The sequence below is a fragment of the Chiloscyllium punctatum genome, chromosome 6, assembly GCF_047496795.1.
Source record: "Chiloscyllium punctatum isolate Juve2018m chromosome 6, sChiPun1.3, whole genome shotgun sequence".
NCBI classification, from domain to species: Eukaryota; Metazoa; Chordata; class Chondrichthyes; order Orectolobiformes; family Hemiscylliidae; genus Chiloscyllium; species Chiloscyllium punctatum.
The window spans coordinates 118268291-118283416 of record NC_092744.1 but is presented as its reverse complement, the minus strand read 5'-3'; the positions used below and the strand labels follow the sequence as shown (position 1 = coordinate 118283416).

Here is a 15126-nt window from a genome sequence, read left to right as displayed (position 1 = left end):
CCCCCCCCCACCTAATGGTATTAGAACATAGAACATAGAACAGTACAGCACAGAACAGGCCCTTCAGCCCACGATGTTGTGCCAACCATTGATCCTCATATATGCACCCTCAAATTTCTGTGACCATATCCATGTCCTGCAGTCTCTTAAATGTCCCCAATGACCTTGCTTCCACAACTGCTGCTGACAACGCATTCCATGCTCTCACAACTCTCTGTGTAAAGAACCCGCCTCTGACATATCCTCTATACTTTCCTCCAACCAGCTTAAAACTATGACCCCTCATATTAGCCATTTCTGCCCTTTGAAATAGTCTCTGGTATCGACTCTATCTATGCCTCTCATTATCTTGTATTCTTCAATTAGGTCCCCTCTCCTCCTGCTTTTCTCCAATGAAAGGAGTCCGAGCTCAGTCAACCTCTCTTCATAAGATAAGCCCTCCAGTCCAGGCAGCATCCTGGTAAATCTCCTCTGAACCCTCTCCAAAGCATCCACATCTTTCCTACAATCGGGAGACCAGAACTGGACGCAGTATTCCAAGTGAGGTCTAACCAAAGTTTTATAGAGCTGCAACAAGATCTCACGACTCTTAAACTCAATCGCCCGTTAATGAAAGCCAAAACACCATGTGCTTTCTTAACAACCCTGTCCACTTGGGTGGCCATTTTAAAGGGGATCTATGTACCTGCACACCAAGATCCCTCTGTTCCTCCACACTGCCAAGAATCCTATCCTTAATCCTGTACTCAGCTTTCATATTCGACCTTCCAAAATGCATCACCTCGCATTTATCCAGGTTGAACTCCATCTGCCACCTCTCAGCCCATCTGTGCATCCTGTCAATGTCCCGCTGCAGCCTACAACAGCCCTCTATACTGTGAACAACACCTGCAACCTTTGTGTCATCTGCAATCTTGCCGACCTATTCTTCAATCCCCTCACCCAAGTCTTTAACAAAAATTACAAACAGTAGAGGCCCAAGGACAGAGCCCTGTGGAACACCCACTCACTTCCAGGCAGAATATTTTCCTTCTGCTATCACTCGCTGTCTTCTGTTGGCCAGCTAATTCTGAATCCAGACAGCTAGGTTCTCCATATCCCATTCCTCCTGACCTTCTGAATGAGCCTACCATGGGGAACCTTATCAAATGCCTTGCTGAAGTCCATATACACCACATCCACAGCTCGACCCTCATCAATGTTTCTAGTCAGGTCCTCAAAGTATTGTAAGTCTAATTACAACACATCGACTGCAGGGGTTCAATGTGGCAACACACCCTCACCTTCTCAAGGGCAACAAGGGATGGACAATAAATACTGGCCCAATCATATTCCATGAATAAATGAAATGAAAATATTGTCCATAGCTGCCCAATGTTGGACACTGTGCTTTGGGTTTTGTGAGCTCAGGCTGTTCGTGTCTAGGCCGTAACCTGTTTGTTTTAAACAGCTGAAGGTATGTGCTGTTTTAAACAATCTGTCAGTCTCTCAGAGGCATGGCCTACATACCGAGCATCACACAGACACTGACATTCACATCCCATATTAGTGAGCTTTGAGATAGACAGAAGCAATTCAAAATGTACCCAGATCTGACTTTAACATGTTTAAACACGCAGTGATATTGTTGCCATGAAAATGATTACGAGTGAATATTAGCAGGGAGAAAGTGGGGACTGCAGGTGCTGGAGATCAGAGTCAAAAAGTGTGGTTCTGAAAAAATAGCACAGCCAATCATGTAGCCACTGAGGAGCAGGAGAGTCGACTATGAGTTCACAATATTAATAAAAGGGAAAATAAATGTATATTTTCAAATTCCTTGTACTTAATCATAATTTGGTCTTGGGTGTGGTAATTAGACTCATCATTTCAATGCTCCTTACTGTGAGTTGGCACTGTTTTCATCATATTGTTGTTATAAAAGTGAACTGAATACATGGGTGGACTTTGTGCTTATTGGACAATCTAAAAGTTGGTATTATGAAAGGATGTCAGAACTTCAGTAAAGAAACTTTGCTGTTAACGGTTAGAACAATGCTGCACATTTACACAGAGATTTCCAGCTCAAGTCACACACAAGAACGTTGGTCTGGGATGATGCTGGCCATCAATGGAGTTGTACAATTCTGTTTGGATACTGACATCGTGGGGGTAACATACACTGGATATGGTTTATGTGGGATTCAATGTAAGATGCCATGTGCTGCAGGAGCCCATCACCTTTATAACACATTCATTCAAGATCAGGTCCAAGGTGCAGAATTACAGAGTTTAGGTGCCATACCAGAAGCGATATACTTGCAAGACATTGTTGCTTACAGACCATTCTTACAAATATTGAACTGTGCCATGTGCTAGTCCATTGACCAGTCTGCCCCACACACCTCTCCCCGTTGTTCAGGTATGTCTCTAACCAGTCTATTGTGAGGGATTATGTCAGTAACTGCCCAGCTCCAGTTTGAAAGCTCTGTGGACAGATTTTGGAGATGGTCAGTGTTTTGGAGGTCATGGTGAGGGCCAGTAACACTGTGTCTGAATTCAGGCTTTTCCTCAAAGTCATTTCCAACAGCTTTGCTGCCTGCAAGATGGTGTGTTCACTGATCGAAACATGAACCGGCTGTTTACTACAGTCACTGAATTGTATAATAGTCAAGTGTGCTCTCTGGTATTTCAATTCTTGTTCACTTCAATTGTTTTCAATTGAAAAATATTGATGTTTGGGTTATTTTAAAATATGTAAGAAACAAAGTGCTATTAATACTTCATTACATAAAATGTAAAAAAGTGACCTGTTGTATATTTCCCACAAACTAATCAAAAAACAGTCAGATATTGCCTGTAAAGGAGGATTCTGTGAACAGGACTATGTCACTGGCAACATCACCATCCTCTCTGGTAGGTTATGTCCCACTGACAGGACATAGCCAGGCTGAGGGGGCAGTTCTTGGCATATAGTCAATACAGTGCTCAGCATTGATGCTGGATCCTGTAGCTGCTAGACTGCTCTGCGGCAGGTTATGGGGGAATCAGTAAAAGGGAAACATATCATTGACCACATCATCACTGATCTGCCTGCTGCAGATACACTTCTACATTTCATATACCGGTAAGAATGGTCACTGCACAGTCCTTATGGGGAGCAAGGGCTACCTTTACATTTTGCAGACCCACCTCACCATGATATGGGTTTCTACTGGGACAGGCGTTAAACAGATTGAGCAACAGATGATGATGCATCTGTGAGGTACAATGGGCCTTCTGCAGCAGTAGAATCATACTCTGTACAACTCAGTCTGCAACCTCACACCCGACATACCTCCCACTGTACAGTAACCATCACGGCCCGACATACCTCCCTCTGTACAGTAACTATCACGGCCCGACATACCTCCCACTGTACAGGAACCATCACAGCCCGACATACCTCCCACTGTACAGGAACCATCACAGCCCGACATACCTCCCACTGTACAGGAACCATCACAGACCGACAAACCTCCCACTGTACAGTAACTATCAAGAGCTTAGTGCTTAGCACTGCTCCTCACAGCACCAAAGTCCTAGGTTCAATTCCGGCCTCAGTGACTGTCTGTGTGGAGTTTGCACATTCGTCCCGTGTTTGCATAGGTTTCCTCCGGGTGCTCCGGATTCCTCTCACAGTTCAAAAATGTGCAGTTCAGGTGAATTGGCCATGCTAAGTTGCCCATAGTGTTAGGTGCATTAGTCAGGGTAAATATAGGGCAGGGGAATGTGTTTGGGTGGGTTACTCTTCGGAGGGTTGGTGTGGACTGGTTGGGCTGAAGGAGCTGTATCCACACTGTAGGGAATCTAGTCTAACCTCCAAGGTTCAAGTCAGGAATATGATGGAATAATCACTTGTCTGAATGAGTGCAGCTCCAAAAATACTCTAATATTGACTAACTAGCAACAGGCAACGCAGTTGTGTGGGGATAATCCTGTCTCACAAACTTGATTGATTATTTTGAGGAAGTGACGAAATTAATTGATGAGGGTGTGGGGCTGCATGTTGGCCGTTTGGACCTTAGCAAGGCCTTGAATATAGTTGCTTATGGCAGGCTCAGACAGAAGGTGAAGTGAAATGGGATCAGCGTTCACTTAGTAAGATGGATAGAGAACTGCTTGGTCATTGAAGACAGAGTTGTGGTGGAACAGTGTTTTTGTGACTGGAGATCTGTAAATAGATTGGCGGAGTTGCAGATTGTGAGGATGATTGCCAGAGAATACAGCAGGATATAGGTCAGCTGCAGACTTGGACAGAGAGAACACCGATGTAACTTTATCTGGACAGTTGCGACGTGATGTGTTTTTAGAAGGTCGACTGCAGGAGAGAAGTATAAAGTGGATGGAAAAACGACTGGCCGCATCAACATCCAAAGGGATCTAGGTTTACAGCTCCACAGTTCCCTGAAAGTGACAACACGGGTGGAGAGGATGATCAAGACGACTGACGTCAAACGTGCAGACAGGCATCGGAGCATGCAGTATGAACATTAGCAGGTCATATTGCAGCTGTAGAGAAACTTAGTTTGAGGTACATTTAGAATATCGTGTACAATACTGGTTTCCAACACCAGCAGAACGATGTGGAAGTGTTGGAGAGGGTATGGAAATGTTTTACCAGGATGTTGTCTGGTTTGGAGGGTATTAGCCAGAAGGAGATATTGAACACACATGGTTTGTGTGCATCTAGGCATCATTGGCTATGGGGTTACCTGATAGATATTTACAAAATTATCAGAGGCATAGATAGAAGGACAGTTAGAGACTTTTTTCCCAGAGTAGGAACATCAATTACTCAGGACCGTAGGTTTTAGGTAAAAGGGAGAAAGTTCAGGAGATGTGATAGGAAAGGTTTATTTTTGCTGTTCCAGACAGAATGTGCAAGTGACTGGAAGGCACTGACAGAGGAGAAGGAGCTAATATAGCAAGATTAAAGAGGGATCTTGGCACAAATATGAGTAAGTAGGGAACAGAATGAAATAGAGTGTCGGAGCAAAAACTTTCTTTTTAACTTTAGAACAGCATCATGTGTCAGTGCGGGCTTGCAGGGATGAAGGGCCTGTTTATTTACTGGACTGATCTCTAAAACAAGATTTGAGCGCGGGAGTGGCAAGATGTTGACTGAATGATTACTGATGATCAACAGCCACATTCAGTGGATCTCTCCTCAACAAGTTACAGCTTCATAACCTCCCTCCCACAGTAGGGAAACTCAATATGGAGAATTGGACGTGAAAGTCAGAGCTGGTAACTTATGACTCCATCTTGCCCCTCACTCCTGCAGCCTTTTATCTTGGACACCAACGTCTCGGGGGACACTGCACAGACAGAAGCTGCATGTACTCCACACCGACCAATGCTGGCACATGTCACATGCCAGCCTCACCATGCCATCCCAGCACATCTCCGACCCACTGACAGTATACATTTGTACTTCAATGCTGCAGCTCAGGGTGCACTCACAATTCTCATTGCAATTCTGCTGCAAGGACACTGTGCTCAGGGATACACACCCAGCTCATGGCCTGTCCCTCTGGGCTACTCACTCCGTGTTTGTACGCACTCAATGCTACCACAAAGGACACTGTACTCAGGAACACACACAACTCATGGCCTGTCCCTCTAGGGTGCACATTCGGTGTTTGTACACACTCACTTTGAACTGACTTGAATGCTCACAGAATGATTGCCTTGCCTTACCCTGCCCTCAGCAGTGTTTCCCCTCAGCCAGAGCTACGAGGCTCACCCTCCTGCTGTATTGTCTCGGTGTTTAGCACAGACACAAACCCAGGAAGCTTGATATCATTATCCACAGTCAGTCACAGTGCCCAGCACAGGGAGTCAGGGGGAGTCTCAGATCCCAGTCAGCGAGCTTGGACACGGTCAGTCAGCTTCTCATGGTTGTTAGGGTCAGGATCCTTCCCTGTGATAGAGTGAGGAGCTGAACGTTGGGGAGCCCCCTTTCCCTCTTGGCTCTTTCTGCTCTTGTGTGGTTTGGTTCCTTCCGAACAGTGAGAATGACCAAACAGTACTAAGGGGGGGTGGAATTATTTGTAACAGCTGGTACAGCTGGGGGAAAGGTAGCGAATGTTTCCCGAGTGAGTGAGTAGGCTCTTTCTCTTAGGCGCCTTAACTAATGCTAATCAAAACCAATACTTCCACCTTCATCCTTTCCCTTCCCTTCTATAATTTCAGAATCCCTGATACACAGCAATATTTAACACACAGTCCTGCAATTCCTTGAGCCAGATCTCGGTGATCAGTCCATCAGATTTCCACACACCAATCTGCATCTAGAACTCTCCAAACTCCGAGTATTCATGTCTATGCAGTGAACCTCAGATTAAGGCTTTCTTTCTTACTCCATCTTCCACTGATAAACTTGTTGTTGTAAATTAGTACCAACTGTATCTCCCATTATTTTGAGAATCCTGGTAGTCTTCTCTACTATTCCTTTTTGGATCGTCTGCACCCGCCAAGTTGTTTTCAATCCCTCCCAAACACCCCATAAGAAATTCAGTCCCAGCTCTGTCATGTTAGCCCATCCAGCTTGTACAGTTGCTGCCTTCCCCAGAACCAGAACCAGTCCCAATGTCCCAGGAAACCAAAGCCATTTCTGCTGAACCATCATTCCCGTCACACTCTCATCTACTTAAAACTCCGAGTCCTGTTCTCAATTGGACACGAAACTGGCAATAACCAAGAGATTGCTCCATTTGAGGTCCCGCTTGCTAACCATCCACCTCGCTCCCTAAATTCTGATTCCCAGACCGCTTCACCCTTCCTACCCAGGTCATTCCTACCAACATGGACATGACCTTTGACTGCTCACTGTCCCCCAGACAAATGCCCTGCAGACACCGTTATATTCTTAACCCCACTATCCTGGAATTACAGAAACACTGATACCTTCTTCAATTTGGTAAAAACAATGACTGCAGATGCTGAAAACCAAATACTGGATTAGTGGTGCTGGAAGAACACAGCAGTTCAGGCAGCATCCAACGAGCAGCGAAATCGACGGTTTGGACCAAAGCCCTTCTCCTGATGAAGGGCTTTTGTCCAAAACATCGATTTCGCTGCTCGTTGGATGCTGCCTGAACTGCTGTGCTCTTCCAGCACCACTAATCCACCTTCTTCAATTTCCTGACTCCCCTGTGACTATTGATCCTCCTTCCTTTCCCCCCCCCCCCCTCCTGCATAGTCAGACTGTTCGTGGTGACGCAGACATGGCTCCGACTGCCCTCCCCTGAACAGCCCGCACCTACATCAGCTTCCAAACCAGGAAACTGAATTGGGAGGGAGATATCAGGATATCCTTCCATTCCCTGAATGTTTCTCTTCGATTGTCTAGTCCCCTATTCTCTTTCTTCTTCTTGGCTGTCATGTCTGCAGGGTGATCTGCTCTCTGTGTGAGCTATTCACCTAACTGTCAGCATCACAGATGTCCCGTAGAGTCTCTAGTTACTATCTGAGGTCCAAGACCAAGTGTTCATCTAGGACACGAGCAGGGGCTATGACTTCCCAACGTAACAGAACATATTTTCCATCTAACAAACATGTCTTTTCATGTCTTAAAATGCAACATGTCTAGAGTAACTTAATTAATTACTTAGAATTAAATTAACATCAGGAGAAAAAAAACAATATTGTTAACTCCCTTATACAACTGTGGCTTACTGAGGGTAATATATATATATATATATATAGGCTCAGAATTTCACATCTCTTTCTTATTTCTGAGTTCAACCTGTATTTCAGAAGTTGAAAAAATAAATTTGCTAACTTCTATCAATTCATTGACAGTCCCTAATAACGGTGCATTATCTGCCAATGAATTTACAGCCTTTTCTGTGAAGGCTTTTGTACTTCTTCCAAACTCAGTGCAGGCCCGTCCCAGCAGCAGAAAGTTATCCGTGTGACTCCCAGGTACGTGTAATCCTCCAGCTCCCACTCCATTCTGCTCCCTCACAGGGTCACCGTCTCTGTGACTCCCAGGCACGATTAGGCCTCGATCCTCAGTGCTGATTTATATCCTCCCACTTTGCTGCCTCTGTAACTCCCAGGTGTGAGTGAGCCTCATGCTCCTGCTCCAAGTTGCTCCGTCACATGGTCACTCCCTCTGTGACTCGGTGCTGATTTCGAATCTCCTGCTCTGCTGCTTCTCCAACTCTAAGTCCTAGTCAACCTCGATCCTCGCTACTGATTAATATTCTCCCGCTCTGTGCTGGTCTCTCTCAGGTTCTCTGCCTTTGTGACTCCCAGGTAATGATAGGCCTCAAGCATCAGCTAAGATTTATAACATCCCATTCCACACTGCTGCCTTACAGAATCGCTGTTGTGCCTGGAAGACAGTGGGGAAGAGGAGGATTAGACAAAGCAGAGGGTGTTACAGTGATTGAGCGAGCTATATGGGATGGAACAGGTTATCTGGGGAGCTAGGCAGACCTGCAGTGTCGAAAGCAGGTTATTGGAAGATACAGTGAGAGTTGCAGACACTGAAGAAGGCGAAGGAAATAGAGATAGTAGCTTGTTCATGACGGAGCTATGGAGAGTCAAAAGTGCTTTTTCTGAGCTGCTTACAGAGATGGGTAGACTTCAACAAATACAAATTGAGAGCCAGCAAGTGTTGTATGGTACTGGAGACTGTTGGTTGTTACAGAGTTAGAAGACTTGCAGTAACTGGGCAGAATATAAACTTTTGGAGCACTGGTGGTGTTGAAGGACCCTCAGGACATGAGGAGGTGCAGAGAATGGGAGCATTCCAAATTAGTGGGATTGTGGGGGCTGGAAGTCCTGAGATAGATAAGGAGGATGAAAAGTTCCAATTTACCACACGCAACCATTGTAATTATAGAGATTTAAGGAAGGGAACCTGTGCTGTCATTGAATACAGTTATATGGAGAGTTACAGAAACTGAAGGGCTTACAAATTTAAAAAGGGGGAGATTTTAGGTGATCAGAAATTTAAACAAGAATAAAGAAATTTTAGAGATCTCTAACACAGATGGGAATGGAAGAGGTGAGATAGTGTGAGGAACTATAAGAGTTATAAGTCGGTGAGGATGTTAGATATAAAAGGGAGAGCTGCATTGTCTGTCTGCAGTTAGAGACATGAGGAGTGAGTGTTGAAGCACCTGCTGGAGGCTACACGGAGAACAACAGTTCCAACGGCTGGTGCAGTGGCTCAGGAAGGCAGCTCACCACCACCTTCTCAGAGACAACTCAAAATTAATAATAAATGCTGGCTCAGCCAACAAAGCTCATGTTCACCAATGAATGAAGGAATAAAAGATCTACAAGTAGCACTGAGGTCACTCAGGAAGGATCTTTCAACAGCACTTTACAAACCCGGAACCACTATACCCTGGAAGGACAGGAGCTCCAAGTGCACGGGAACACCAGCATTTCCAACGTGCCCTCCAAGGCAGGCTCCATCCTCCCAGCACTGTGTCTGTACCTACACCCAAAAGACTGCAATGGGCCAGGAAGGCAGCTCCCCACCACCTTCTCCAGGGAATTACAGATGGGAAGGTAATGGGGAAACCCTGCTGTTTACAGCCAGACAGAAAAATAAATCCAGTAGTGGGTGTGAAATGAAATTTCCGTTTCACACAACATGCTGAGCATGGAGAGAGGATTTGTCTGATTGGCACAAGGCAGAGAGTGTGAAGAAAGGGGTCTTTTTCACGATGGGGGGGCTCCGCAGGGGTCAGTGTTGGGACTACACTCAACACGTTATTCATTCAGAGTCTGAACAAAGGATGTGAAGGGGTACGAGAAATGGGTTTCCAAGAAAGATTTCAGGGATGGAATTTGTGTCATATGAGGAGCAGGTGAAGTCTCTGGGTCTGCACTTGATGACGTTTCAGAGGCGGCGGCAGAATCTCATTCAAACTTACAGAATACTGAGGGGCCTGGATGGAGTGGACGTGGGCAAGATGTTTCCACGAGCAGGAGAGACTAGGGGCCAAGGGCACAGCTTCAGAGTGAAGGGAGGACCCTTTAGAATAGAGATGTGGAGGAATTTATTCAGCCAGAGGGTGATGGATCTGTGGAACTCACTACCTCATGGGGCTGTGGATACTAAGTGATTCAGTGTATCTTACTCAGAGATAAGCAGGTTCTGGATGAATAAGGAGATCAAGGGTTACAGGGAGTGAGAGACTGGGGTTGAGAAACAATTCATACACAATCGAATAGTGGAATAGACCTGATGGATTGAATGGTCTAATTCTACCCCTATACATGATAGTCCTATGGACTGCGCTTATTCCATAGGTTTCTAAGTGTGCAGTTAGTATTTCTGGTATATCATTTAACATACATTCCAGCACTTTCGTGATTATTGCTGTCAGCTCTTGGTTTTAGATCAACTGCAGAAAGCTATGCTATGGCATAACTTGGGAATACTGGTGTATAAATCTCAGAAAGGTAGCATACAGGGACAGCAGGTCATTGAAATCAATTCCATTTACATTCTCTAAGGGAATGGAGAATAAAAATAGGTAAGGCTTGTAATAAATATAGAGGACTCCAGTCAGCCCACAGTGAGAATACAGTGAACAGGTTTGGTCCCCTATCTGGAGGGAAAATGTCCTTGCATTGGAGGCAGCCCAGAGAAGGTTCACAAGGCTGGTCTTCAAAATGGAGGGATATTGATAAGAAGAGGTGAAGAAGGTTGAACTTGCAGTCGTTAAAATTTAGAAAATGAGGCAAATATATTGATACACCAAAGATTCTTGTATTCTTACAGATTTGGTACTGAGATATTATTTCACTGAGCAAGGATCTGTAACCGGAGATGAAGGGGAATACAGTTACCAGAGAAGCTAACAGAGAAAAGCTGGGCTGTAGAGACTGGAGGATGTTACAGAGTTCGGTGGTTTGAGATCAGTGTTGGTGGTTAGAGATCAGATGGTTGGCGGGCTGAAAGATGTCAAGGTTTATCAGTTCTGAAGGATTTACAGAGATCGGGAGGAATATAGGGATTTGAGATTACACACAGTAGTAGTTGGAGCTACAGAAGTTTTGAGAGAAAGGGAGTGTTAAAGGCACTGGAGAGTAGACAGATGGGGTAGTATTGGAGCTACAGGAGTTGATAGAGAACGGGAGGATTGGAGGGACTGGAGAGTACACAGGTAGGGGTGGTAGTTGGAGCTGCAGGAGTTTATAGAGACTGGGAGGATTGTTGGTGCTCGAATTACAGTGACATGGACAATAGTTGGAGCTGCAGGAGTGAGTGAGATAGGGAGGGTTGAAGGGGCTGGATCAGTTCACACAGCCAGGGAGAAGTGTAGGGATGGGAGGAGCCAGAGATGCTGAGGGTTGTAGGGATGCAGAAGTTCAGAGAGTTACTGAGGACTGTGAAGGCAGGTTTGCAGCATTCCCATCAGTTACACAGAGATGTGGAGTGCTGTTCTGGAGTGGGTTACAAAAATCAAGAGGGTTGCAGATACTGGAAGATATTACAAAGCTGTAGTATTTGAGGAGATTACAGCGACAGGATGCGTTGAGGAGTTGGAGGCTGCTACAGGTGTTAAACATGCTGCAAGGGATCAATAACCTTACATCGATCGGGGGACTGGAAGCTCTGGAGATAAAGAATGAGAATTGCAGTAACTGAAGAGGAGATGGGGAGTAACATATGAGTTAGCGGAGTTATAACATGAGATGGGCTGTATTCAATGGAGTCAGGGAAGATGCAGGGAGATCTGAAGGGACTACAGGTGATCAAAAAGACAGTGAGGATTCTCACTGTCGGATTGGGTCAGTTTACGCAGGCATGGGGTATTTTATGGAATTGTGCTACTTACAGAGATTAAAAGAGTTGTATACAATTGAGCAAAGAACAGAGATATGGAAGGATGGAGTTAATGAAGACTTTTGTTGATGTCAGATGCTGAGGTTCTGGAAATAATATGGACTGGCAAGCTGTACAATCTGTCAGAGCTTACAGAGACAGGAACAGCAATAGATCCTGGAGACACAAACACAGATAGGAAGTATTACAGACACTGGAGGAGTTTTCTGCTTTAGGGATGGTTGTAGGGGAGTGTAACGTTCACACAGATAGGGATGTAAGAGCTGGAGAAGGTTATGGAGATGATTAGATTGGTGGGGAGACCGGAGGAGCTTACATTGGCAGGGCGGGTGATAGTGACGGGAGGATGTTACAGAGATAGTAAGTCTTGTAGAAACTGATCAGGAGAGTCACAAGCATTGGAGCTGCTTCCACAGATCGGGGGGTTTTACAGGGTCCTGAGAGGATTACGCAGATAGGGAGGTTTGTAGGATGTTCACGTTTTCAGAGTGTTTCAGGAATGGAAAAGGTTACACAGTTAAGGAGGGATGTTGGAGTGTGGGAGTTCACAGAGACTCGGAGGTTTGAAGGGGTTGGGGCTGATTATGGATAGATGGATATATTTAGGGGCAGTAATATGGAATGCAGAGGGAGAGTTTGGATTAGATTCCCTACAGCATGAGAACAGGTACTTCGGCCCAACAAGTCCACACCAACTCTCCAAAGAGTAATCCACCCAGACCCACTTCTCTCCGACAATGCACCTAACACTATGGACAATTTAGCATCGCCGATTCACCTGACCTGAACATCTTTGGACTGTGGGAGGAAACTGGAGCACCCGGAGGAAACCCACGCAGACACAGGGAGAAGGTGCAAACTCCACACAGACAGTCACCTAACGCTGGAATCAAACCTGGGTCCCTGGCACTGTGAGACACCATCGCTCACCACTGAGCCACCGTTCTGCCCAAGTTGCAGAATTACACAAAGAGAGAGTGTTTGAGGACTGTAGGGAGTGGAGGAGCAAACAGAGATGTGGAGCGCTGCTGTGGCTTGAACAGGGTCTGCAGGTGTTCATATCGGTAAGGAGGTGGGTAGGGTTGGGAGAAGGTTACTGTGGTCATGTGGTGCTATAGGCCAGGAGGCAGGAGTGTGATCGGACCTGCAGAAGGTTACAGTGATATCATGTTTTCTTGGGGCTTGAGGAAAGTACACAGGTGGGTATTTTGCTCCAGGCTGGAGGATTTTACAGAGACGGCGTTACTGTAAGTATTGTGCAAAACTACAGAAATGGGATTTATTGTACTGAGTGCAGGATGAGATTACTGAGCTTGGGCATGTTATAGACATTGGAGCAATTTACATACAGGGAGAGTCGTCAGCATTGGAGGAGGTTTCAAATATACAGCGGGAATTTGGGAGGGGTGGAGGTTACAGAAATAGGAAAATTTCTGGGAATTACAAGCATTCAAGACATTGGCACAAACAAGTTAGACCGAAAGGCATGTTTCCTTGCTGTATGACTCTATCACATGACAAGAGAGAGTGTGAGAGGGAGAATATAGTACGGAAAGATACCAGGTTTCAATACCATCTCCTTGAGGGAGGCCTGCTTTCCCCTCTGTTGTACTGATCCTCACTAAGACAGCACAGGCCTGGATTGATAACTGTCAACTTACTGTATTGACATGGGAAGGCTCAGTACAGCAGAGATGAAAATTAACAAGAGGTGGGGATTGAGCCTGGGACCATCATGTTCTGTGTTCGTGCTTCAACACTGTATCTGTGCCATGTCTTCTGGACCAAAGTTCGATCCCTTAAATACATTCTGCTCTGTTCACTGTGAGTGATCTTACCTAACTGCAGGATTTACTGAAGGCTCCAGATCTCACTCTCCATCTCTCTGGCTGACCAACTGTCTTCAGTGTGGTGATGGACGAGACAGGAATTGGGAATTCTGTTGCGTCAAGAGCATCCTGAGTATCTACAGGAGATAGAGAAACAGACAGAATGGGAAATTAGACTGATGCAGAGAGAGTTACACACGGAGAATGGCACTAAGTTCCATAGAGATCTGGAAAATCCCAGTCTAAATCCCTGGTCTGAGTTGCCTCATCTCCCTGGAGTGGAGAATTCTGTTGGCTTAGGATCTGGAGTAACTGCAAAAGGTGCAGTCACCGGCATCAATTAGACCCTCACAGTGACAGATATCACATGGAGAGAGACTGTGTGATACCACCAGAGTGCAGGAATGTATCAGGATCAAACCACGGTCAGGAAGAAGGTGCACTGGGATCAGTACTCAGGGATGAGGGAGCTCTCAGTAGACCAGGCAATGGGTTCGTGCTACTCTCATTAGACCGTTCTTCCAGAATTTAATGCCAGAGTCAGGGATACACATCTAACTGCTTAATAATACCCTTTCAGTAAGCAAATCTGTTCTAGGCTGCCAGTCTGGCCTACATATGAATCCAGACCCAGGGCAATGGGATTGACGCTGAAATGCCCACTGTAATGATCTGGCAAGCCACTCAACTCTAATGCTGGTCAGGGTGGGCATGCGATGCTGGCCAGACAGAGACAGCAACATCCCATGAGTTATTTAAAATCAACACTGCTCGGAGCAGTGTCCTGGCCAATCATGTCGGTAGGTTTATGGACAGGGCTTTAAACTGACAGAGAGGATGCAGGGACATGGTTCAGATGAAAGGAGCTTTCCAAATCCAAAGAGAAAATTTGAAGCCTCCGAACAGCATGGGAATGTGACTGAAGACAAGCAGAAAGGAACAGGAAGGGACAGAGTTTAACTAAAACTGTACATCAATGAATCGGTTTGTGACAGGACATTGTGGGGAAGAGGAAATTATAATGTTGCTTTTTTTTTTGGAATGGACAAAGAATCTTCAATAAGGTAATTGACTTGGGACACAGAGAAAAATGAGACTTAGTCACCAGACAGACGTGATTACAGGGTGAACAAAAGGTGGAACATAAATATTCAACAGTAAACAACCTTACAGGATCTCAGGGAGAATGGAAAAGCAAGATGGGAGATCCCTGACACTAATGGATAACAAAGGTATTACAGAGAAAGCATTTGGCCTCAGATTATGCAGCTGAATCAGCCTGAATGCAAATTCTGGGTGCTATGTGTCAAAAACACAAGCAGGAGAACAGCTTCTATGCTGCCTTGCAGTATTTCATTGCTCATCCCTGCATTAAACAGGAATTCATTAGAAATTGTAGCAAAGATGGTTGAAAAATTTTGGAGACTTCAATCTTTGTATGATCTGGGACAG

General features: G+C 45.4%; 1 long non-coding RNA gene across 1 annotated transcript in view; it reads right to left on the bottom strand.

Annotated features, from left to right (window-relative positions):
• LOC140478553 (uncharacterized) overlaps positions 1 to 15126 on the bottom strand; it is a 50511-nt gene that overhangs the window by 15501 nt on the left and 19884 nt on the right. Inside the window, exon 2 of the long non-coding RNA XR_011960811.1 lies at positions 13684 to 13811. This is a non-coding gene — a long non-coding RNA (uncharacterized lncRNA). The remainder of the gene's footprint in view (positions 1 to 13683; positions 13812 to 15126) is intronic.